Raw genomic sequence first — 27,759 nt, forward strand, 5'->3', positions numbered from 1 at the left:
TCTTGTTGGACTCTGCTGAGCTCAACACTCGTGTAATACACTGAAAAAAATTTTTGGTTACTGCTTACACAGCAAAAGTGACCACCGAACACTTTGGTTATGAGCAAAAAAAATTTTGTGTAAATTAAACAAATAATTCTGTAGGGAGCTACACTTAGTTTGGTTATAGTTAACACTTAGTTCGGTGGTCACATTTGTTGTGTAAGCAGTAAGCAATCATTTTTTTCAGTGTATTTTCCAGAAATTGAAGTAGTATAAAATTTAAAACGGACTTATTTTCAAAACATAATGTAACTTAAAAGAGCTAGAAAAACTTGAACAGTGACCGTAGTAGCCTACTCAAATTTATTGCAATGATCAAATATTCTGGTATGTAGGTCAAACAATCGGGTAAAGTTATGTAGCCATAAACATACGCAATATAACCTAATTCATTGTTAAACTTGCGCCTGAAATCAAATCAAGGTCTTTCAGTATTGTATTTATTTTGGCCGAGTAAATATTTTAGAAAAGCAAGAATTTTTAAGAAATGCGGATATCCATTAAGCTCACAAAATCAGCGCGCTGGTCATCTATATTATTTTTCGCTGTTCCGCTGCAGCAGACATTCGATCTTTCATAACTTATTAATTTATAAGTTGGCGGGGTGGATAAATTAAGTGAGAATATTACAAACTGTGTTTGTATCTAACTAGCAATTAAAACGACACGTTCATTTATTCATTCATTTTGTCCTTGATTTATATAACGTTTGTATCACAATCACATTTCCAATCAAATAGATAGCACTTTAATAACAAATTTTGAATGATGCCCTCCTCAACCGTAGTCTTCCTCCACCCCCACTATCATAAAAGCGTTAAAATAATAGTTCGCCTCCCATTTAAACGGAGCATCATAAAGAAAACCGCTCCAAATGATCAGATAAATGTTTGATGGCGGCCAATATCGACCAGGCGCCGGCCCATAGGGCCTATTTTTGTTTCATGCATCGACCCAGCGCTCTCATACCTACGTGAAAATTTCAGGCTGCGGGGATTGGTCTGGGGTAGATGACGTCACGCGGCGCGCCCCGCCAATGGCGGCGCGGCGTCCTGCGCATGGCAACAGAGCCTTTTCAGGCTCTCTCGCAGGGACGGCCAGTCTGGGCGAGGTGATCCCAGGTGTGCCAAGCTCGCGGCAACCCTAACAAAGGTCAATATCAAACGCTTTTTAGTCGGCCATTTTTAATATTTTTGAATTTGCAACGCGGTAAACGTTGCGTTCGATTGTGTGCTTTTAGTGTGTGTGTTTTTAGAACATTTTCATTTTTTTTTATTAGTTTTTTGTGTACTAAGTGGGTATTGTTAGCGAGAAACGTGTACATTATGTTCGTTTTACATAGAAAGCTGTAGAAGGGTAAACTGCGCTATTACGTTACATAATGATGTACCAGTTACGTAACTGCTTCAATATCATCTATTTGAGTGTGTGTATAATTGATGTATATGTGTGCATAGTGTGAAAGAGAGGGGAGATATTGGAGTAGTTATTTTTCAATGAAGGTCGTTTGCGAAGACTTTCAGTAGTATCAATAGGTGGTGGTATAGTATTCATTTGTTTTTAATTTTTATAAGAATAATATAATGATCATAATATTATTTTCATTTTAAAATACATAAATATTTATTTATTTGATATCCTCCATAAGTTTATGTGAGTTTTTCCATTTAGTAATGATTAAAGTGCTTACTTCCAAATACGAGAAAGACGTTAAAATATCGTTAAAACATATCAATGTTATCTTAGCTAGTCTTTTTTTTTACAAAGAATTGAGAAAAATAAGGAAAATTTTTGCATTGGTTAGTAAGCCGTCGGCCCGAGCAGTCGGTAGAGGACACTATAGTGGCTAATAACTTCTAAAATCAGGGTTTAGTATACATATAATAAGAAAGTATTTATACTTCTATAAAAAGACGAACTTTTTTTACTTAAAGACATCTTGACTAAAAGTTTCTGTAAGTAAATATCTTTGGACATTGATATACTGCGCCTCCAGTCCCAAACTAAGCTAAGCTTGACCGAGAGCTTGAGCAAACGTGACCGAGTTTCTTCCGCTACTTCTTACTTAGTACCAGCCGATAATGTTGTCTTGAAGTGGTAGTGCGAACATATTGAGACATGTATGTGCCCTGAAGGCCTAATTATGTATTAACAAAGAATTTGACGTCAACAATAATAACAAACGTCAAGCCATGAGGACATACTGCAACTCATTAATAAATGTCGCGTTAAGACCCGTGTCTTTATATTTGAAAAGAATTTGAATTGGAAAGGTCACAGATGTAATGGATTAAAAAGAAAATAAACAGAGTGAAATGCCTTTTAAATCTTAGTTTTGTGACATAATCTTTAACTAATAGAACGTAGAGAAACACAATGAGTTAAGAAATATTTATGAAAAATAGATGACGACTGCCAATATCTATTTTTATTATTAATTGTATAACTTAAGAGCGTTTACGCCGTTTGGCGCAAAAACAGTACTTTTTCAACTCGTTACAATCATTAACCAGTAATACTACAAATATGTTATAGGCATAAATAGTTAGGCAATTTCGTCGTCTAAATAGTTAATTGAGAAAATATTGCGATTAGTTTAGCATTTAAGAATTCTATCAAGATAAGTCCACACAGGTTTTGTAAATTTCCACTTTAGCGTCAGTTTACAAGCTAAAATTTTTATAAAAATACTGTGAAAACGATTTAACAAACATTTATATCCTATAACAGGAAAAGTTTGTTTTGAATAGAACCGATTTGAAAAAATCTCTCACCATTAAAATTCAATTTTTTTTCTGCTGAACATAGGCTGTATAAAATATTCTCAAAATAGTATAAAACCTTTGATAATTTACTATTTGATAAAGAATTTACGTATTTATTATTGATTAGGACTAATGTATACCATTATTTATAATTATGGAGTCGGTGTTGGAAGATTTGAAGATTTTATAGTTTCCTTGAGCTGTCACTTGACGGCCTGGCACACTTTTACGATGGTGGATCAAAGTATTTTGGTTTGACTATAGAGCGTGAGAACACGCACACAGTCATAATTATTTTAGTGTGAATAAAACTAGCATTGAAATTACCTAAACTTGACATGCCACGCTAGACGTAAACGCTCTTAAATACCTGTATGTTGACCTATCAATAAAAATACATTCGATTGAAATTATTTTCCAAGTTGAATTATAACACGGATTATAGGAAACAATGGTTGGTTTTTAAACATCCTGCCTTTCTATATAAATACCCTCTCAGTAAACTTCTGTAAAGTCCATAAGAACTTTGCGATGTTCATTAAAAATTAAGGTTTTTGAGGAAATTATTTGAATATACCTAATTCAGAACTGTGGAAAATTTGAGAATAAGAACTAATATTAACGACACAAATCATCATCATAATGATGTGCTGAATACCAATACGAGCATTAAATAGGTTTTTATTACTAAACAATAATTTACGGGACGGATTTTGATAAAAAACATATTTTGAACTTGATACGATGGTAGTGTTAAGTTACTTTTGAACACTGAAAAGATAATGATTAATTTATTTGTGAGTCTAACAGTAGTGTAAAGAGCCACAAATAGCAATTGCGTTTCTTGCGCTAACATTTTGACCCATTATGATTAAAACGTCATTTTGAATTTGTAAAAGGGCTTCTTGAAATTTACTAAAATGAAGTGAATTTATTTTATCAAAGAACATTTGTGTTGACGTAGATTTCCGCTCACCCGTAAGCAATAGGTATAACTGCCTGACCATGACATGAACTACCTATTGGCATGGAATAAAAAAGAGAATATTTCAATCTGCGTCGACGTTTCGATTGCGGCCTTTTATAATGCAAATCCCGGTGAATAACATTGCAACTTTTAACAAAGGGAATTGAAAGCGTAATTCACAAGTTACATTTACGTTCCCAAAAGGGCGGGAAGTCATAAACTGTAACCGCTTCCGGCGCAAGATGGCCGCCGGATGCTGCGCGAGTGGCGACCTCCGGCGGCACACTTCCGGAAAGCTCTCGAGACGGGGGGAAATGTGAATTACACGTAATTTTCAGTGAAAAAGTTCACATGTTTCTCTTTTTATGTATTAATTTTCCTAATTACTTTGATGTTTGAATTTTGTGCTGCGACAAACCTAATCGCCGGTTCTTAAGCTCCGTATTAGGCACCTAATGCTTGCTACTGTTTGTAGTATTATGAATTCCTCAGATATTTCTAACAGAATTTTAGACATTTTCGTATGTCAAACGTTAGGTTAGACCAGTGGTTCCCGAACTTATTTAGTCTACTGCCCACTTTGAGAATAAATTATTTTTTAGCGCCTCCCATTTTTGTAGTCAAGAGTCGAGCTCAGTCGGTGTCTAAGAGTCCACCTAGTAGATGACGCCTCCCAAGCCTCTACACAACGTCCCGATTTTTTTTCTGGGTCTCTTACCGCCCCGCTTTAAGCCTGCAGCGCCCACAAGGGGGCGTTATCGCCCACTTTGGGAAAGACTGGGTTAGACGGAGACGGTACAATTTTAATCATGATTTTATAAATTATATTCCGACATTACCACTCAAAAGTCTTCATTCGGCTCTGAGGGCGTATGCTGGGACATTCAATGTAGATAAAAAGAAATGCTATATTAATAAACGTTATTAAGTACTGAAAAGGTAGATTTTATTAAATGTAACGTCACTTTCTGAGAGGTTTTTTAGATGGTATGAATGAAAGATGGTGTATATTCAGTGTCACAGTGAAATATTACGAGGAAAATGTACGTGATGAATGCTGGTTTAAATGTAGATTGTGTACCTGTGCTTTATTTTACCCTCCTAACGCAGTTATATTTGAAAGCGCGTACTAAGATTAGTTTTATTTGTTCCAGATCTACAAACGTGGCGCACCATGGTCCCGAACCTCTAAACAATACATATCAAAACATGCACTGAAAACGCCATTAGTTTTTAAAATAAATTATACAAGCTCGATATTTAAAAGTAAATTATAAATTAAGTGAATACTGGCCGTTCGAACGCGAATTTTGAATTTGAAAAGAGTTTGTTCGGTTGAGTTGTGTCGCGGGCGGGGCATTCGCCCCCGGGGGCTTGATCGTGGAGGAGCAAGGCGGCGCGCTGCTCGGGCGGCTGTCGGGAGCGCTGCGCGGGCGCGCCGCGGCCGCCTCGCCGTCGCGCGTGGCCAGCTCCATCCGGGGCTACCTCACCGACAAGGTCGGATCGCTGCAGCTCAGAGACACAGGTCAGTGACTATTTTTATAATTTAACTTAGATTTAGGCAATCCTTGCTCCGATTTCTGAGCTGTGAGGCAATACTTAAAAGCCTAAATAGGGTATCACGGCAGCGGGGACTATCAGAAGTGAGTCTTTATTCCAAATAGGCTACGGGACTATTCCCACCTCTCGTTCCCACCACTGCAAAACCTGTGTAGCCAGGATCTACAGCTTGACCGCCACAAAAACCCAACCAATGAAGGTCAAGTTTGTCCCGGGGGAAAGTTAAACTGTCATTGGACCCGCAACGAAATTAATTATAAGAACATAGGAGGAGCTCGAAATTAAGGTTCGACTTCCCTCCATTGCAAAGCGGATGACAGGTGACAAACAAAGGTTTAAAACCTTTAAGAAAAGACTATGCACCACGGACAATAAATATTATTAAAGGGGGCCTATCTTATGAGCAACTACCTGCCAATAATATTTTTCACAAAATCACTTTAAAGCACGGAAATTTTTCCTTCGGCTAAAGGAAATGTATGATCTCATCTTTTCTTTATGGTTGTGAATATTCCAAATAGGCTGTCAAACATGACATCAGTCTTAGTGCTGGAAAACGAGAGATCGGAAATTCATAAAACTATAAATAAAAACATCCGGCTCGAAGGACCAATTCTATGTACTGAGGAAGACTTAATTTGATTGAAACAGATGTCACCTAAAAATAACTTTATCAATATCAAATAAAAACAATATAAAAGCCATACGCAGCAAAGAGAGCTTTTTGCACAAACATTGGTGTGTTTAAATTAGTGTTTGGAATTTGCACTGTATGCAGTTACATCAAGGTTCATTTTCGTGATTGGGGAGCATTGTTTGTTGGGGGTAGACACAGCTAACGATGAGCAAATATTTGTGAAACAATGCCGTCGGAAAACAAACAGGGGCGTTATGACGTAATACACGGCTTGTGTCAATATGAGCATCTTTGTATTGGATGTAACATCTATAAAACCGAATTATGAAGAATGTGCAGTTAGTAAGTTATTAAAAAAGCACAACCTGAAAAAACTATATTATGAAGTTATTCCTGTATTGTATGTATTATACGAGATGAAAAAGGTGTCTATCAATTTTATGGGTTTTGTTTGTATGAACATCTTATCTTAGGAGATTATAAGATCAAATGACACTTATTTAGACAGGGATAAACCAAGCAAATATATAGGTAAAAGTAAGTTTTCTGATTATCACACTCATTAGTATCTTCCTCAGAATTGATCCGTGTTTTAAAAAGACATACATTTATTCAATTCTATTAATGGATCTTCGAAAAATAAAGATGCCAACATTTAACAACGGTATAGTGTATTGCAATAAGCATTGTATACGCGTTACTATAGCAATTTTCACAACACTTTCAAGAAAAAGTAATCTAAATTTCATTTACTTAACGTTTACAATTATAAACTCGTTTCAAATTATATTATCAGCCCAAGCCCGTCGCGTGACAACGTCGTCGACTTAAACGGTCGGGGTGAGGCTTAGAGCCAAAGCACACGATACGTTGCGGCGCCGCACTGCAAAAATTTCGCCGTATCGCGCGGCCCTGCACCGCTCGAGTGCCCCAGATATTCTATGTAAGCGACAGCGCACACAGCGTCATATCGCACGATATACGCGGCCACAAAACGCGCGCGTCGTTTCATAAATTAGCTGTCGTCACGACTGCGCGACATGTCACGACGACAAGCTAATAATATGAAATGACACTCGCGTGCGTTGTGGCTGCGTCTGACGCCGCGTTTTGTCGCCCAATAATGTACTCGTAAGACGACGCAGTGACACCGCTCCGTCGTCGCACCGCCTGCCGAAAAGCATCGTGTGCTTTGGCTCTTACTCCCAATTATATTTCGTGCTCGTTGTGGGCATAACTTTGTAAGCCCGGGTTTGCTCAAACGGCGCAAAGTTTGTAAACCAGGGTTTGGGGGTTGTTAAAGAAGGGTCTGGCCTTAATAGGTCATTGCATGTGGGAGCATATAAATTATTTTAAAACTAGGACACTGATTTGAACTGACCGAGTTTAGTGTTGATTCAACGATTCAACGTTTTTTACGTCTCTACGTAGCCTTTACGTTTTGACATTCCTGCGAGCCAAAATCGGATAAGCTTTACGAGCATTACTGGTGTTGAGGTTCGAAAAGTCTCTCTTCAGAAGCTGTATAAACAATCAAGGTCGTAAGAGCCAGGACCCCAAGATCAATTATCCCTAATGACACAACCACAAAGGCTTTTGACAGTAACACAATTAGGAGCCCTGACTCCCGGCAGACACGGAGCGAACCGATAATTCGTTAACTCGGCGAACTTTGCGTTTTATAGGGCTGTCAACGATTTAGTTAGACACATTTCTTTTCCACTTTATTTGGGAGAGCTATACCATAATATGCTTTAATTTCATCGAAAAAAAGGATATAACATAGTAACATACTATGGACGGAGTAAGTAATATAGAAACAGCAAAATTTGGTTTTAGCAAATCAAATAGAATCGTATATTTATGCAAGTAGGCTCCCAAAGAGCACTTTTACACGTCCCAACCCTACCACTGTTTCGGGAAAGTAATATGGGGCTTGTGCTGAGAAGTAGCAGCGCAAGAAACCCCAGTAGAATTATAATACTCAAAACTCTGGCATTTGGTACAACTTACAGTCTTCTAACTAAGCATACTTTTTTAAAGAGCTGTTTTTGCAGTCTAGATATTTTACACAAGTCTAATATACATAGTATACCTTGTCTTTATTTATCAATTGAGCCTGTTTATACACAATGATACGTATCTATATGTAATCGCATCAAATATCGTCAACCCTACCCCTGTTAATTACATCATCGTCTCGGGTTCGAGCCCTGTTCGCTACACATCGCGACACCGTGTAATCCGATGACGCTCGTTGATTGTAAGCACCTCGTAATTGGCTGCTCGCGATTACGACGATTGGAGTAATTTGGGCTGTTTAAGGTATCAGGTTCTTAGAAAGAGGTGTATAACTCTTCCTTGTAAGAAAATCTAATTAATTTCATATTTCCTCAAGTGTCATTTTCGTCATTGTTACCGGACATTACTGTTTTAAATCACAATTTGAATACTTCGAACGATTACTAAAGGTAATTACGTTATAAATGAAATTTGTTTTCATGTTTCCACATATCTTTCAACTCATCTTTTCTTTGTAATTCGATTGATATACAAGTACCAAGCGTCACATTTACGAATCTCGTTTCACGCGCGCCGCCCCAGAGCCGCGAAATACCATTTGCGGTGAGAATCGACACCCTAAGATTATGCTGATGTTGACTATATTCCGACTCAGAGTTCAATTTCAAATGCTGAGCTTTGGCATGCATGCCAGGAAAGATGATAATGTAATAATATTACTGGTATCTCAATGACGGAAACATATGTAATACATGCAAGGACCTTGATAGGTATTGATATTGTCGATGTAATTACTTCATATTTCAATGACAACAGAACTGATTGTCCTTTGAATATACTAGGCAGCTGTCGATTGTTTGCTGCACGCCAGCGTTTCAGCTGTGCGTTCTCACAGTTCAATTTATATCCTCAGTTTATACCATTTCTCTGACGGCGTTGCTAATAGAGTTTCTACTAAGCATTTGCTTGATTACATACATGAACTTTAAATATGAACTTGCCCAATTACTGAACTAAACTTTGAAAGCCACAAATGGGAATGAAAATATTTCTTAATTAGTGAAGGCTGAATCGAAAGTCACGACAAAAAAAAACAAAGGCAGAGTGAAACTGACACAACCAGCAACGAAACCAATTTGAAACACTTCATTCACATACTCAGCATTGTTACATTATGCGTATATCATTCGCATACAATTATATGACTTCCCAAATAATGTCAAACACCAGGCAGCGAGGGGAGGCAGGGGCGAGGGCTCACTCCCCCCATGAATATTTGATGCACTCCCGACCAGTGTACAGTCGGGCACAAAACAACTGCTCGCGTCTCAACCTCGCTGACATTGAAATTCAAATGAAAATGGACGTGTATTTATTACCTAGCTGTACATGATAATATTACGCGATATTACGTCAGATAATTTTGAAATGTATTCGAAAATAACATCCTGAATTTTCTATGTAATTTCTTATATCATGTGGGTTCTAACAAAGGATGATCGAGAAGTCGTCTGCTGTATTTAATTTAAAAAAAAATTACAGTCAGAAATACCTCCTCCTTTATGAAGTCGGTTCGAAAGTATTTTGTAAATACTAATGTTTCTATGTTTATTATCACTATCGAAAAAGATATATTATTCAAGTAGCTTATGGGGTTGAATAAGCACGCACGAATCGAAAATTAATAAATCAAACTTCCAAAGTCGTTAATGGCTTACTAATGAAGATCTCGATAAATCGATTACAAGCACACTCGAGTACTTTCCCTGATTACAAGCGATTGTATCATCGGTGTCACGTGCCACGGGTGCTTTGACAACGCGTGACAAATAGGTTCCATGCGATAACTGCGGAGGAATATGAACTTGAGTTATGATTGGGGTCATTTTGTTCAAAACTACCCTAAACGTGCACTGTTAAGTCGGTGCAATAGAGTCGAAAATCAGCCGTTTTATGTGTACGTGTGCAGGATTACTAATAGCCGTGATTGCGATCGCCCTTTTGAGTATGCGTGTCGAATGCTATGGAGGGCGAAGGATTTATATTATAGTGATTTTGGTCGGGTAATGCTAGTTCTTGTAATAAACTTCGTCTAAGAAAGTAGAGTTTTCTACCTAATGTTATTTGTCCAAAAACTTGGAATTACCATTATTTGGTTTCTGATTTATTTAGGAAGCATATAACAGTCATAGTATTTAATGCTTAGACGAATCACAGTAGTAAAAGTATAATAATGGTTCCTTTTCATAACAATTATGAATTATTACATAGTATTTTATATCAGCAACTTTATTGATAAAAATTTTAGATATACGATATTTTTAGTCAAATCGCGACATCAACAGAAAATTCACTTTAAAGCTGAAATTCCAGTAATTTGCATAATCATCTAAAGCTTTTTATTTCGTGTAAATCTTCTGACGCTAGAATGATACCCTTGAGGATGGCGGTTGAGTGTCTCATTATTCAAATTGTGTGACGCCATTATATTCTAAGATTTTTGGCTTAAATATATATTCGTAAAATGCCGAGGACTTTTAAAATTGAAGAAGAATATTTGACATTGATGAAAGACTAATGAGCAACCAAAGTCATAGTCATATTATTATTGCGACTAGAACTTGAGAAACATTGTCAATAAAAATTTAGTTAAAAAATCAACACGCTATCCAACATACTAGTTCTAAAACATAGCCAAAATTACAAGGCAGGTAAAAAGTTTTTTTTTATTTTTGCCCAGTTTTCTATTCCATAAAATAATTAGTATTCGTCACACAAGCTCCCTCTGGTATTGTGCGCGTAACTAACCGTTTCCGCCGGGTGTCCATTTGGCCCACGCTCCCCTTACTGTATGTACCGTGATTACCGTGAATGCCCGCGGCCTTTCAATTTGGTATAATGGAAAAAGAAATTGTATAGGTCAGTTTATTTAAATGATAAGCAAAAAAGTGTAGCCGTTTACTTAAAACTTAAACACTGAGTTGGTACCGTTTTAAAAAATATTTGAAAGGCTTTTTTTTTAATATTCTCGAGTAATTTATCTATCTGGCTGTAGGCAAAATATTTTTATAGACCAATTCTCTTGGAATTAGAGTGGAACCATATTACAAATTTTGCCTTATGTCTGACAATAACCATTATGAGTAGGTGTCAAGAGAAGTAAGTACCTAAAGGAATGATATATTCATGACTTCTATTTTGCTTTGTGCCAATAAATTGCAACGTAGGGCTGCATGATTACCATATGAGCGATCCCAAACAAGAGGAAAAAATTATCATTTTTCAAGGTACCCTATTTGTATACCACAGCCCCACAAAATACATCAATCACAATTACTGCACCTTTCCTTCCGCTCCTGACCCGGCCCAAATTATTCAATAGACAACCAGCATGTCATTTTCTTGACAAACGCTGATATAGCTTAGAATCGCACATATTTCGGGTAAACCAATTATTCTGTACCATTTCTAAACTGAATAATAAATGCGGAAATCCGAATCCGAATCTAGGAATCTCTCTTAGTTATGGTTTAAAAGTTTTAATAACACGTACAGATATAATTTTGTAAGAATACAACAAGAGTAAACAAAGTTATCAGTCCCTAGACTATAACCTACCTTCTCTGGGTTGATTAAACGATTATAATAGTCAAATGAAACTGTTGTTAGCTTAAAAAGGTCTGTTTTTAATTAAATTGGAGTTACCTACTAAAATACATAACTGCGCTAGGATACGCGAACAACCAATTATAGCTTTACATATTCTTGTCTATTCCTTCGCTAAGAAAAAAAAACCTATTTAAGTTTCGGGAACAGTAAAACAGAATTGCCATTATCTCCTCGGCCTCCCCACGAAATGTTCCGCGGTCACCCGCCAGCGGCGCGGGATTACGCGAGAGCCGGGGGTGACACCCGGTATGAATTTATGGCTGGACCATAGATGGGACGCGGGTACAAGACAAATATTAACGCTTAGGGTAGTTGGAAAAGTCTTGTTGTTGAAGGTAGCTGCTTATTTTTAGGTGAGATACAGTGTTTTATCTACATAGGTCTGGCAGTTAAAATACTGATCAATGCATGCGGAGATTGTATTTTAAATTAAAATTTTGAGTTTTAAATACGACTCCGTAAGCATTTGAGTAAGTTTGCTTGACAGATTTTTTATACGTCCTAAATAGTGCTGAGAAGAAGCAGCGCAAGAAGCTCAGTCATCAATCCAATCGAAGGATACCTTCTACCTTGTGTCCATGTCAAGTGTCCACTACTGATACATATTTTGGTTTATGAAAACTCAAATACTTTGGAAGTTAGTTCCAAACGTTTAAAATAACAACGCCACTCTTGTGGCGGAGTTTTGGGGTGACGCTGTGTAGGTTTGTTGTCGACACGACAAGAAGAACGTTTAAGATCACAAAAGGGTTTTGAGAATGGTACAAAAGTGCGAACATTGGGATCTTAAGCCCCACGCCCCGGCCACGGGCAGGGCCGACCGCAGGGCTGATCCAGGGGCCCGCGCTGATTAACTCGGATTAGCCTTGTTCGCGCTAATGCTCCGGGGCAGGGGCGATTTATTTTTGACTCGCAATTAACGTTAGGTACAATTTCGCCCTTTCTTAATTACTTGGAGACTGGAATGGGGGTGTTTTAATGAATGATGTTACTTGGTTTTGGGGTTGGTTTGGGGACTTTATGCACTAAGCATTTTTAGATGTTAGGTTCTACCTACTTCGATGGTGACACGCAAGAAATTAGTAATCCTTGTTTAATTTGCCCGACTGCGCCAGAAAGAGGGTTATGTTTTTAGATGACACTTGGTTAGAGCAAAAACGATGACATAAAACATACTCATAGTAGGTATGTTTTAATACTACTTTTAGAAACTTCATAGCATAATTGTTTCATCGTGTTCAAATTGTAAGAGCATAACAATCTCGATCTGCGCCCCCCTCCCCAAGTCAAATATTGGCAAAATTTGACACCAGCTTACACCAGGAACCACTTGTATGTGCCATAATAACTCATTGCGAAACTAATGGCGCGTGTCGGATAAACTGCGGAACGATTTGGGCCGGTGTTGCCATAACCGATGATATCGGCAAGATGGCTCCCTCCCCTTCGATAGGGAGGAGGCACAGGAACGACTCAGACGCGATATGAATTCTAAGTGATGAATAATTTTCGGGATATGTTGCAAACAATGGGCCTATGGAGCCTCATAATGATACTTTATCAATGATTTCTTGTCATTTATTTTCTTATCTATATCTTCCTATCTTATCTTTATTGTCAAAATTATTTTAAACGGCTTGCTCTATATTTGACAAGAGTTAATGTTATGCTCGTAGTCCAACGGTTCTGAAACGTCATGTGGCATAAATCAAAAACTAACAACCCAGTTTAGATAGTAGCGCCCTCTTGACAATGTCATACCTGGGTCGGTTCATTTTTGGACATCTACACTAAAAAGCTTTGACTTCTATCTACTCTATTTAATTTCAGATTTCCTCCTTCTAATAACGCAGTTCTAACCTTTTTTTTTAGAATTCTCATTAGTTTATTGCGTGCTTAGATGTTTTTGGTGCTTGTTACATAGTTCAGCATGATAATTATGTTACGCATCACTTAAATGCATGGCGTGACAGGCAACTCGCCCATGCGCTGGACTGATCAGGTCAAAACCACACTCGATGGTCCACTCCACGAGTGTATAAGAAAGGCTACAATGCGGGAGGAATGGCGACGGATTGTGAAGCTTGCCACCAAACCAGGTGTGACGACCACGACCACTCTTGCAAAAAAGAAGAAATATAAAGCAATAAAATCGCCCTCGCTCGTCCGGCCTAAGTTCCCCTACAATACCGCGTTAAATTAGGCGTCAGTAACGCGGATGCTGCGGCGATCGCCGATAGCGCGCGACAACTCGGAAAATTACCCCGATTGTCGACAGCCTAATAAAGATGCTACGATATGATTAGTGGGATTTTTTAACTTATACATTTCTTGCTCCATGCTTTTTAACGAAATGAATAAGATTTTTAATGTTCATTCCCAACGTGGTAACTACGAGTAATTGAATCTGGACATCTCGGACTCAGACCAACTTGGTAACTTTGAATTGAATTGTAACTAACAAATCTTAATTTAAACAACAATAACTCTGAGTATAGTCTGAATTTGAGCGTGCCAATTGTATGTTTGAGTTTGTGTACGCATTTCTATTTCTAATTACAAATGAACACAGACAAGACAATTTCTCTCTTGGGATAAACAGATCATCCAATTCATGACCTTAACCATTAACCTGAAACTTACAACGCAACAAAACAAGTTTACATTTCGCATTACATAAACATTAATGCCGTCGGGAGTGCACTAAAACGCAGAATTAACCTTCCACTGCCCTACAGTAAAAGAAAGTATAAAACGAGAGTGGCGTGACGTACAAATGGCTAATCAAGGGCAGACGGGGCCCCGCTCAATTTATGGTGTTGTTTAGGGGTCGTGTGCGAAAACAAATTTCAAAATTTCCACATTTCCCATCCTTGTCACTCAGCCTGAAACGCTGATATGAGCGACTGAAACAAATGGAGTAGACGTTATAGAAATTGTTTTGCAGAGTAGACCCCATTGGAAGTTACGACCCGTGAGCCGTTGGCGGGTTAGAATAGGGACGCTTAATATAAAACTGACAATATGTGTAAAAGGGTTTTAAAAGTGCACGCATAAAGTTTTAGGGTTAGTAAATGTATTTTTCACATCGAATAAAGTTTGGACAAGTACGTATATTTTACGGCACTAAAATCGCAGAATGACCTTAAACAAGCTACACTTAAGTTTTATTGGGCTGCGTCGGCGAATATCTTGTTTAAATGCCATCAATAAAATTTTACGTTTATTTTACGGTGGTAAACTGGGAAGTCTGATCTTTGCATGAGAAGGTAATTATGATCCCGAATCCAGATTTCCACAACCATTAGATCTTCAATTGTTCGAGTATCTAAATTCTAAAGCAAAGACAAGATTCTTATCTCGAATAGACAAATTCCCGAGCATTCTCAAATCCGGCATTCCCGCGGTCCCGGGCAATTGTCATGGCATCCCGAACAAAGGGAGCGCTGTCCCGCCCCGGGCTCCGGGAATGGCTTCATCGCCAGCGGGATTGCCTTTTACAGCTGAGGGCAGAACACTTGGGAGATCAAAAAACTTAAGATTAGGGTCTTGGAAAGAAGAAAGAAAAGAAACGTTGCAAAGTTTCAAAAAGCGTTTTTTGTGACATACCAGAATGTAATCCAATAGATTTGTTAACTAAAACTTCTATTTGTTCAGCGATTTGATCATGGAAAAGTCATAAATTACTTTTTCATTTGTGTTATACAGTGACAGTAGATCGTCTTATGCAGAGCAAGGCAGGTATTTGACCGCAATTACACCTGATGTTATGTGAGATGCAGTTTATGATGGTGCATACCTGCTCTATACAATGTGTCCGGGCTTGTAGTAATCAAACTTTAATGGCGTAATCTATGGACAATTTTATCGATGAAAATACTTCAAATTTGGGGCTTGACCCATTTCTCGCAAAATTACGAGGATTTAAGTTTTTAATTTTTAGTTTTCACCTAAACACTAATAAGCAAATATTTTATATCATGCGATAGCCAATAAAATTATGTATTAGTAGAACGGACACAAGTTTTGTACATTTTATGGAAGTACGAATGGATTTAATTAGAAAAATACATGATTTTTTTAACTTCTTTTTCAGTTATTTTCCAACACAAGAAAACCTAGGTCGTTAAAGTATGTTTTATTTGCATAGTATTATTAGTATTTGAGCTATTCTACAAAACGAATGTAAATTTATTAGTCTACGTCTATTAGTTTCGACGTAATTGTTGAACAAAGATACCCCTTCCCAGCCGGTTCCATAGCGCTGCTAACATGCGAAAATGCACTGCCAAAAGAATCACACAACCTAAACCACGTTTTCTACTTTTACTAATACATAACTTTATGGGCTACCGCATGATATAAAATATTTGCTTATTAGTGTTAAGTTACCCACACTTTCACTTGTTTTTGAAGGAAGAGGTGAAAACTAAAAATTAAAAACTTAAATCCTTGTAATTTTGGGAGAAATAGGTCAAGACCCAAATTTGAAGTATTTTCATCGATAAAATTGTCTATAGATTACGCCCTATAAGTTTTATCACTACATGCCCGGACACACTGTATAATCTATGCCTATTCACTCTCACCTTGAGGAGTCCCGAATATAGTTTTCGGGAAAGACAGCAGCAGACAATGATTTCCAGTCCCTAGTTATTCGCGTTATAAAATATTAAGTATTGCTCAATGCTCATAGTAAAAAAATGGCGAATATTTTATTTAATAAAAAGGATTTATTTTCAAATCTTTCCACTCGATCAGAAGCGTGTAAAGTGCCAGCACTACCGCAAGGCTAACCCCCGACTGCCCGCGGGCTCGGAACACCCTGACGAGGTCGGGTGCACCCCAAGCACCCCAGCTATTCTTTACGATGCCAATCCACGCGACCGTCTGTCTGTTTACAACCCTGCAGTGGCTGTAAATTTGTATTGCCTTGCCCTCAATTTACAATTTCAAGTGATCGAAGTAGAATAGAATGGATATGCTTTATTTGACCCAGGAGTGTTGTATTTAGGAAAATGATCAAGCACATGTGATGTCAGTTGTTACAGCCCATAAGATTAAGAAGTTTTTAAATTAATTTAATCTATAATAAAAATCACCCTAGAGGCAGGTGCGTAAGAAAATATAAGCCAACAATTTTTTCCATCCTCATTATTTCGCATTAGGCCCCTACTTTTAGCGGAAAAACTCTGAAAGCCAAAGGAGGAAAAAGATGCCATTAACTAAGACAAAAGTTTGCCGCCGCAGCGTTGTCTTACAACACCAATATCGTAACTTGAGCAAACTACACATCCCCAACCCCAACCCCAAGTGTGGAAACATCTCATTTAGAATACAACTTTATTTTACATTCTACCTTGCTCTTATCACCACCGCAGAAAGTCTAAAGCCGCAAAAGCAGTTCCCACCAATCATTGGCAGTATCTCACTCGCGAAAACAATTTTAATACGCTTATCGTAACACCGCTATTTCGACCGCACAAAGTTGAAATTCACACACATTGTTCGCAGAAGTAACCGTTTTTAATATGAGCTTTGAAACAATGGCAGAAGGTGCAGATTGTCTCGGAGAAGAACCTCACTGGTAGAATTTTCCTGAACGCAACGATGGCTTTATTTCCACGGTTCTCTGATGATCAGGGCAACCACATTTTTGAAGATTTACCAGACTTGCACATTAGCATTTGCACCCTACCAAATATTAATTAATTTCAGAACCCATTCATTCTTAAAAATGGAAGAAACAGTTTCAATTTTAAATCAATCAGTCCTGAGACTCTTTTCAGATGCTTTTCAGCATATTTTACATGCTAGATTCAGATTTGATTTTTGAATGCGTCCAGCACAAACTTTAAAACAACATTTTAGTAAACTTTAACTTAACGTTAACGCTTTAAAAGGTGTCACCAGTGTTCATTATATTACAAGGTCATTGATTGATGCGTCATACGGGTCATACATTGTATTTTTTATTAATGACAAATGATCATTAAAGAAATTCCTAAAATCACAAATCTCGTTTACCGATATCACGTGGTCCTCCTACACTATGAGGGGAGGGAAGCAATTACGGGTGTCCTGTTCCGCGGAGCGCGCGAATTTAACGAGCAGGTGGGCGAGGGGAGAGCGGGCAGAAATAGACCTCTATTTTTGCACCGGCTAATTAGGCAGAATTGTCGCGTTGTTTAGGGACCTGATGATTGATAACTTCGATTACATACGAATAGGAGTTATTTTTGGCGGAATGTGAGATTTTGCAGGTGGTCACTCCAATGTGGTTAATATTGGAGTGACCACCTGCAAAATCTATTTGAAATCTATAACCACCCGAAAATTCACTTCTAATAGAAAATGAATTTGGAAAACAAAACGCATTATTGACGATGGACAATAATGAAATAAATAACAGTATTTAACCAGTTACGAAACCGTATAAAGAAAAAAATTGCATTGTGTAGAGGACAGAGCTTCTCTGTATAAGTTTTCCACAACTTTTCCAGACATTTCACTGAGGTAAATCCATGTTTATCATAATGAAATACTGCATCAAGTTGCAGTTCAGAATAATAATATGACATAACTATGACTCAACGTAAATTTCCACAAGGTTCCTAACTTATTCATGAAACTGAGTTTATTTTCGTGTCGAACCAGGGCGGAACAAGTCTCGGGAGCCCCGCGTATTTGCATACGGCCCGAAACAAGTATAAATACGGAACCCTGCGAAGGGTTGGGCGCAGGAGCCGAGGGCACTGGGGGATAACGGACACGGGACAGACGGAAAATTCAATAAAGTCCACTTTTGAAGTCGTCGGCGTTTGACTGAAAAGTTTTACTTTTTTGCGATTCAAATGTAAAAGGAAAGTAGGATTTATATTTCAGGATATATTTAGATACTAAATGTACTACTTTGTTATACTTAGATTTAAAAGTTCTATTTTTGTCATAATCATGACGATACTTTGAAAAACTTTCCTTGTTAACATAACATAACATAACTTTATAACAATCTCGAATTTTCAGTTGTGTTGTATTTCAACGGGGATACGAAGCTAAGTAATTTAAAATAAAAGTTTGAAACTTTATTAGTTTTATGTTATAGTTCTTTATAGGTATTTTTATTTATGCAAGAAGTGGATTCTAGCTAGTTTGACTTTGATTCATGGGAATAAAAGTATTTTATCTTAACTTTTCAAACGAGAGCAACATTGCTAACTAGTAAGTTAATTGGGATAAATTGACAATTATAATTAACAAAATAATAAATCAAACAAAACCATGTACGCCATTTTGTTGTTTTGTTACGCTTCAAGTAAATCTGGAAGTTAAATAAGTTACAAAGTCCAGAACAACGACAGTCACTTGTTTGTTCAAAAGTTGCTGATTGCTCGGGCTCCATTGATTTATTCATGCAAATTGTTTTGCAACTATGGAATTAGTTCGCGAAGTATTTCAAAGTCCTATTTAGAGTTTAAAATGAACAAGCCCAACAACGCAGGCATCTAGCTACAAGTACTTACGTTGATTTATAATATACCGTGGGTATGACTTCATTATTTGATCATTCGGAAGATTATGTACTTTTGTGCTCTGAGCTTGAATTCAATTAACACCTTTATATATTTTTACTTTGGGTATCAAATCAGTCGAAGCGTTAATATTCTTCGGAATTGAAACATTTATTTCAAAAAGGAAGTGGCAAGAAACCTACGACAATCCAACCGAACGTAAAAAAGCCAAATCGATTCCAATCTTCAATATTCCAACCCTAAAACCTCCAGGCGTCACACTAACCTAAAACCCAAACGAGATTACTCTTCAAGTTATGTCAACTTTCCGCAGCCCCGGCGTGGGGCCGGCTGAGCCCGCTCCCTGGGGGCTCGCGCGATATAATCCAGTTTTGCCCGCTCTCCCCTTCCGAACAAACCGATACCTCAAACGATTTTCAATCTTAACCGTCTTACTTAAGTTCTAATATCCATTACGCTGATTTATGAATTCAAAAAAAGTCGTATCCAGCAAGCGGCTTGTTTTCTTTTCTTATTATAAAGCGAAAATTATGAAATTAGATTCGTTTTCCGCGTCTGTTTCTGCAAAGCTCCACGCCGCACATAAAGAAGCGCAATAAAAGTTAATTTAAAAGTTTAATTTGCAACGCTTCCTTGGCCCAGTTTCTGTTTTGTATCAATTTCCAGCTTGATGAGGTGCTTTGGAATCGTGAATAATGTTGGTTGAGCCATTTCTGAAATCTTAAATATTCATATAATTTTTTACTTCATGCGTTATTTTTTATCACGAAATCGCTTTTAGAACTTTTTGAGCACCAAAAAGACCCATGGTGTTACGCTCATAAGTCGTAACGATATACGTCTTAATACATCTCAATGAAATGAGCTAAAAGACATAATGTACCTAATTGTACTTCAAATCTAATGACTAGGGATGCGACTATACGTACCCCTAAAATAAAGATTTAAAAAATAACAACACAACCATCATAAAATAGGCGCTGCGATTTTCATAACACATCAATAGGACAATAAAAACGTCCACTTCAAATAACGAGCACAATACAATAACCACTTGAGCGTCAACTCGTGCTCAAGCGTCATGCTCTCGCTCGCACATCAGGCCGTCCCGCTCGCACGCGGCCAGCACTCAACTGGTGCAGCTAGTTGAAGTTGAAGCCGCCTGTGATAGGGCACGACCACTTCACCCGCGACCTTTGTCTCTGCTTGAGGACTTTGTGCAATGCGGGTTTTTATGTGCATGTAGTAAGCTGCGCTAACTACTGAATGCCAGCTACCTATTAAAATGTCAACCGGCAGTTTGTCTTGGTAAATCAAAATAAAAAAAAAATATTTATTCAGTTTAGACCACGAGTGGTACTTTATAGAATCTGGGATTATTTGTACAAGTGTTATGAGAAAAATCTGCAAAAAAAGGCTTTCCAGTATAACTCTACCACTATTGCTTGGGACAATAAGTGGACCAGTTGTGAAGAAAAAACGCAAAAAACTCTGTCACTTTTGTCATCACATTCTTATGACAAAAGTGACTGAGTTTTTTAACCTCATACCTAAATGTTTCTTTTTCAATATCTTTATCAAGCTTTTGTTAGGTTCTCATGGTACTCAATCGGCTTGTAATACATTTAAAAAGTTCTAAGTAATTAATTTCTTTAATATAAAGAGGAAACCCCGAGATTAGCAATCTAATCTTAATTATTTTGTAACAACCTGCCTCAATAAACATTGTAAACGTACAAACCATTCACTATTGTTTCCCGAAACAAAGTCTCGGTAGTGAATTCTGTGGCTGACAATCCATTGCTGGGGTACAAAGCACCCCATGGGTGCGCAAGCGCCCCGCGGGGCATAAAGGGCCCGCTTTGATCGCCCCGCTCACCTCGCGATTGTTCCGCCATATTAATACTCGATATTAAACTGTTTTTGTGGCAGTAATTGTACTTTGATTGTTTTGAACAGTCGCTAGTCGTGTGTGATTGATTTGATGGGTTCGAATTGAACAAAAATTGTTATGAAAACTTGAACGATTTCTCTGTGTTTTTTATCAAATAACATTACGAATTGAGTATGACAAAAGTGCGTTGGTAGAACAGACAGACAATTTAAGTCCAAAACCATACCCGACGAATGAAACATAAACTCCCCAAGCGTTTGATGAAAATATTAAATTAGAATAATGCGAGAATCCCTAAAAAGTATCCCATTACTTCATGAGTAATAAGTGCTTTGTTACGTTACCTACGTAATTCTCCAGGGGTTACAACTTTAAGTGTTATCTTTTTACTCGCATCACACTTGCCCGTCTAATGCAATCTAAAAACCAATTTCCAGCACGCGTGAGCAGACACAGTGCGCAACACTTTCGCCAGACAAAGCTCTCGCAAAAAGCTTTTCGGAAAAGCTCGTAAAAAATTCAGTACCTGGCGCGCTTTCCCCTGTCTAGTCCCTCGCCACTTTATTTTAGGCCTTAAGCCTATCGGGTTACAGCCGAAAATAGATCATCTAGTTGATAGGTCAGCCAGTTCCCCCCTCCCCTGGGGGCACACCCTCAGTGAAATTAACTTGCCCTCACCTGTCTTTGAAAACGCCGACTGCACACCCGCAGGGCATTTCGGCTGCACAAATGGTGTTGTTAGTGTAATGATTTTAGAATTAATATTGTATTTTATACGATTATTAGTTGCTTATAGATAGTTATTGTAATAATTTTGGTAGAATTTAAAAACCCATTAATAAAATTAAATACTTTACTTGATTACTTCCTGGACATTGTTGCAGATATTATAATGGTTTCAGAATTTATTCTGTATTATATTCAATTACATATTTCATGTTTATTATTTAATGTAATTATTTTAGAATTTTTATTGTATACAGTTTAGTAATTTAGAAATAAATTGTTATTTAAGTATTGATTTTGACTACTTCCGGGGCATGCTGTCGATAAGTCGTTTCGAGCCGGTTGACTTTGACGAATGGAAGGGGAAGTTGCCTTATCGCGGGCATGCCGCCGGACAGGCAGTTCGATTGGAGCATTCAAAGCAAGAAGTACTAACTTTAAGGTGTTATAATGTTGGAAATGTATAAATTAGTATCTTGAATAAATAAGTAATTGATCTAAAAGTAATTTTTCCTCATATTAGCGAAATGCAAATTACGAGTAAAAGGATAAATAGAATTAACATTTAAATGGTAGGCTTTTTTTAGTTCAGTGAAAGTATGATTCGGAAGTAGTGCAGTGAATTATGATGCATTTTGGTGGTGTTATAGAGCAGAACGTAAACGTAATAAATTCATTGGATTGCGACCAGTATTTGTCTTTTATCGGTCGGAATAAGAATCGTATGCTTTTATAGCCATGCTTATTACAATTCTTTGGAAAAAGGAATAATAAAATTAGAAATCTGCGTAACTGAACCAAAGAAAAAATATTATTTCAGAAATTCATAATAGCATTTTAGTCAAATGAGCAATACTTCCTGCGTGTGTGCTTAGAAATAGCAATTTCATTTCGTTTTGATGCGATGTTTACCTCCGTATAATCCGCAGCGCTCCGGGGGCCCCGGGGGCCGCGGGGCCCGGGCCGTTATTTGAATTACTACTTAGATAAATATCACAGGAAGATGTATTGGTAGAATTATATTTGTTTACCTATACTGAGGGCTAATTTGATCATTGTTGATAAAGGAATACGACTACCAAGTTAGTCACGGCTGAGATTGTATTAGGTTGTGTACATAACTACAAGAAGTACTGTTAACAGAAGAGCAATGAATACATTTTTCACCATGCTCATATGACGGCAGCGATACGGCGAACTTACATATTTTTTTGACTAAGGTACAGAATTTGTGAAGTTAGGGCTTTTAGAGTTAGAAGCTTGGATCTACATGAGGCCTGGTAACTTTTTGACCGGGCGTGCCATATTCGCCATTGAGTTATAATGTACTACGTACTAGAGAAGACATGTCAACTAGACTGTTTCTGGCATGTAAATAGGTCCACGGACCGAAATACAATTAGTATGTGCTCAGCGGTTGCTGTGACAACACGCTTGAGTGCAGTTTNTTTAAAAATTTAAATTAATTAATCAATTTTGAATACCTCATTCTACCTTAAAATTAATAACTTAAATCAAGTCTTAATACGGTCACGGCTCAAGATTTTTTTGTCCATTTCAGCGTTCTTTTTACTCTTTTGACGTTGCGTTGACAGCTTTTACCTAAATTCGCGCGGAATATTTTTGTGAAATGGCTCTTAATACAAAATTGAGGTCAATTATCGAAATTCTATAGAAACTTCTGATTAACAGTGATGTGGCGTGTAAATAGCCACACCAGGAATAAATTGCGGAGAAGCATTGAGTTATAATGTACTACGTACTAGAGAAGACATGTCAACTAGACTGTTTCTGGCATGTAAATAGGTCCACGGACCGAAATACAATTAGTATGTGCTCAGCGGTTGCTGTGACAACACGCTTGAGTGCAGTTTTGTTTTTTGAAATATGCCATCCTATAGACGAAAATACTGTTCAAATAACTCCAGATACATATTAAGTAAAAATCAAGGAATGACTTTTTACCATTAAGTTGTACATTTATGCACTTTAAAACACTAATTTAATTTTAATTTGTTAATTACAAGGCGTCACCGCGGCGGCAGCCATTTTACGAAAATTTCAAAGAATAAAAATCGCAGACTTGACACTGACGCATAAATTAGTATACGAAAGGAAGGTTAAATACAGCAATAAAAAGATTTTTTTAAAGATTATAAGCACTTTGTATTGCACAAATTACTAATAGTCCCGTCCAGCCCCTTGTGTTAAGCTAAATAAGCTTGGGTTACGGGTGGGCTCACACAATAGTCGTGCGGCATCATGGATCAAACTTGTTTGAATCTCACTGCTGTTGTTCGTATGCGACTGGTTAGTTAGTAAATCACCCTAATTATTGACACCTAGCTCACGAGATAGGCTAAAATTATAATAATTGTACAGTGTGTCTGGTCACCAGTGTCCGACCCGTTAGGGCGCAGTAATATGATCAATTTAATCGACAAATCCAGTATTAAAAAATTACAGCTATTTTAATTTTTTTAGTTTCTGAGTCCGGATGGATTCATTTATTTACCAAATCTACCGATGTACAGGACCTATGAGTATAAAAGTGATTCGTTCGACAGCTGAAAAAGTAAGCAATACGTTGTCATCAAAAGCTTCCATTTAAATTTCTTAGAAACACTTGAACGTAAAAAAATGATGCTTCTTTTTAGATTTTTCAATGTTACAAAAAACAAGAAAGTTTTACATTTTTAGATGCACTAAGTCATTACCTAAAAACTGATATACCTTGGCTTTAAATCAACTAGTCTAGGTGCTAGCTACACAGGAGATGCAGCGGTGAAAAGGAGAGGTGGGAATAGTCCCGTAACTTCTACCTCACAGCTATTATACGTGTACTCAACCACTGAGATAGTTAACAATAGAGACAATAAAATAACTGAAAGTTTCTGACTTTCAGTTATTTTATTGGTTCTGGAATGAAGGCGTGGGTCATCCCTAGCTTTGTTCTGTTAATGTTTCAACTGCTACGTTTTGTCACTTGTCTAATTTTAGTCTAAGGGAGGGGAGCTTAGATTACATTACAGGAAACGCACAATGTAATAAAAGAAAATAATGTAAGTAGCTGAACCTTTTTGCTATTGAGCACCATGAAAATTTAACACAATTTAGCCGATTTGTTTATTTTCACAATCNTTGGATAGACTATAGTTGAAAATATTTGTTATTTTTTCATTTCGATATTTTTTCACAAATATACGACCTAAATGTCAATGTGACAGAGCCCACAAAGTTGTGGACGCTAGTTGGCGCTGTAATCGTGCACGGAGCCAATAGTCTCGTCTTGGCAACATTTTATATGAAAATGTTTTTGGTTGGATGCCTATCCTATACCTATACTTACGTTTTAAAGACACCCAGGTTATTATTATTAGATTATGAGAGATAAAAATAGAGTCCATTTCCGTGCAGTCCGCATAATAAACATCAAAGCAAATCGGTTCGTTCGTACCAACGGTATATGAGTGGGGTATTAGATCTTTAGCAGACAGACATCTTTGGCGATTTCGTTCTCGTATCACGTCTAGGCATCTTTCATCGATCGCCGCGGTCACTTTTACACGTTCCCAATTTAATTTTGCCCTACCTAGACTCGGGGATCGTTATGACAATTTAGGTCATTTGAGAGGTGAGGAGTTGTTTTTAAAACCGTTGCAAGTTTTAGGTTTATAACATTGTTTCATAAAGGCAATCTAGTCGGGTCGAGGGATACGGTAATAATTCATACAATTATTAGTAATAGCGAGAAAATTATGCATGCATCGGGGTTTTGCAAATTACTTTCTATTTCCAGCTCCACAAAAAGTTTTGAATGAACTATAGCATGTTTGTGTCGCAAGGCCGGCACTTCCGTGTTGAAAACCATAAATAAGGCAGAGCAGGCGATGTAGAGCTTTGGTAAGTTCACACGCGAAAGCTCTACCAGACTTTAGTGTAAAATTAATGTGAATACAAGTACTTATGTACATGCAATTTCCCGAATACATTGTTTTGTTTAGTAACCTTCATGTCGTGTTATTATGATAACGTGATTATTATTGAAGCAGCTGTTACAAACAATTTATTACTAGAAGTTATTTTTTCTGTGTTGATTTGTGTGGTATCCTATCCTATGATCATGATAAATAGGTATGATAGATTTTTATTTACGATACTATACTAGTAACTCAACTAATAATGAAACTATTGACGTTGATATATGAGTAGGATCTCGTAACCTGTATCAAATAAATATATTGATTGAACTACGAATCTCGCTACGATAGCCCGTAGACGCGTCGTAGCATGCTACGAATAAGTTTCGTAGTCAACGTAAAAGTTAAGTGCTGTAACTGTAAGCTTAGTAGGTGCGTTTTTACTGTTTTTTTAGCTTTTTTAAACAGTTTTTAGGCATTGTGTATCGCTTGAGAGGAAGGTATAACGAGAAAAAATGGGCAATAAATGTTTAAGAATATCTCTTGAAAAGGCTTTTTCTGTACCCACATACTCAAAGGGAAGGCACAAGAAACGGAATAAAGAAGCAGGCTTAATGGCCGCGGGCAACGGTAACGCGATTGTTCAGCGTTTAATTTTTGAGTACTCCACCTTTGTGCCGTTTCGCTGTTGTTCTAGATTACTCCATTATTCATAATGACTCGTCTTTTGCTGGAAATAATATACCAGGGTTGTGAATATAACATGCGAATTAATGTTTATGCGAAATTATCATGAATAAATTATTCAGTTATGTGATAAACATAACAAAATTAGCATCCATACTTTTGCGTTGAATATGTTGTTGATATTGGTGAGTTAAAGTAAAAAAGCTAAAAGATTAAAGCTGTAATTGGAAGCGAATCTCAAAGCTACACTTAAACTAAGGTTTAAAAGTCTTAAATAAACGAATATTTATTTTCCTAAAAGAGATACATATTCTTGACTAAATAACAATGTGAGCTATGCACTAGATACTAACCTATTTAAATATTTGCCAGTGAGACCCAAACTAAGCAGTATAGCTTGTATCTTGGGTTTCAAATTGCAGTTATCAAAAGGTGACGATCTTGATTGGTTATAGTTTGATACTTCCATCAAGATTGAAACTATACATATTGTATTTTTGATAATGTAAGTTCACTATTTATGTCTAACTGATTGGGCCCTTCATTTGATGATTTGATACACATTTATACATCTAGTTAATGAGTCGGCAACCCTACTTGTACCTGAAAATCATTTGATTTGATGGGGCTGGGGCGCTTTGTGTGCGAGCGGCGTTCTTTGTGCCCCTAAGTCTATGATTGATTACTAGGAAGTGCCTATTAAAATGCTCGTATTGTGAATTGCACTTCTTTTAATACGAATTAATGGTAAAAAGAGTTTTTCCAATAGGTTAAAGTAGTTTCTTTTCACTTTAAAATAATACCTGGTAAAACAAACACTTACCTTTTTTACTTCTCTCTGATGTTTGTAGAGAATCTATTGCGCTTTCTTCTGGGAGCAAGTATCAGAACAATATTTACAGTAACCAAAAGACAAGTAAAATATAATTAGAAAACACACCGACTTACCTGAAACAAATAAAAAATAATGTTAGCACAGTGCTATGTAACACTACTTACACGGTAAAGAGGACTATTGTAAAGTTTAAATGCTATATTAACATTGAATATGAACACGGAAATTAACAGAGTAAAGTTTAAATTGGACTGAATCGGCGGAGCTGTTAGAAAATCCTTCCTTTGCGTTGCATGCAAGTTCTGATTGATTGTGAGTTTCATAACTTTTCCAACATTTTGGTCTGTAAATTGGTTGGATTTCATTTCAGTTACAAATTGTTTTTGACTCATGTAGAAAAGATAAAACCAACTGCAATACTGTGTTGTTTTTCGTAGTAAGTATTCAAAAATGTTTTGAATGGATACAGTGCGACTTATAGCTCTACATAATCGGTACATCCG

At 37.1% G+C, this 27,759-nt stretch overlaps 1 protein-coding gene and 1 long non-coding RNA gene across 2 annotated transcripts in view; both read left to right on the top strand.

Annotated features, from left to right (window-relative positions):
* The first annotated feature begins 1,151 nt into the window (after nt 1–1,151).
* Nucleotides 1,152–5,005, top strand: LOC114352530 (uncharacterized). The gene is made up of 2 exons (XR_003655868.1): nt 1,152–1,194; nt 4,929–5,005. It is a non-coding gene; the product is annotated as an uncharacterized LOC114352530 (long non-coding RNA).
* A 217-nt stretch (nt 5,006–5,222) lies between these two features.
* VAChT (Vesicular acetylcholine transporter) overlaps nt 5,223–27,759 on the top strand; it is a 33,232-nt gene continuing 10,695 nt past the window's right edge. The window contains exon 1 of the mRNA XM_028304147.1: nt 5,223–5,299. The gene's annotated coding sequence lies outside the window, so the exon portion shown is untranslated. The remainder of the gene's footprint in view (nt 5,300–27,759) is intronic.

The sequence above is a fragment of the Ostrinia furnacalis genome, unplaced genomic scaffold, assembly GCF_004193835.3.
Source record: "Ostrinia furnacalis isolate ACB-3 unplaced genomic scaffold, ASM419383v2 OfSCF0140, whole genome shotgun sequence".
Lineage (NCBI taxonomy): Eukaryota > Metazoa > Arthropoda > Insecta > Lepidoptera > Crambidae > Ostrinia > Ostrinia furnacalis.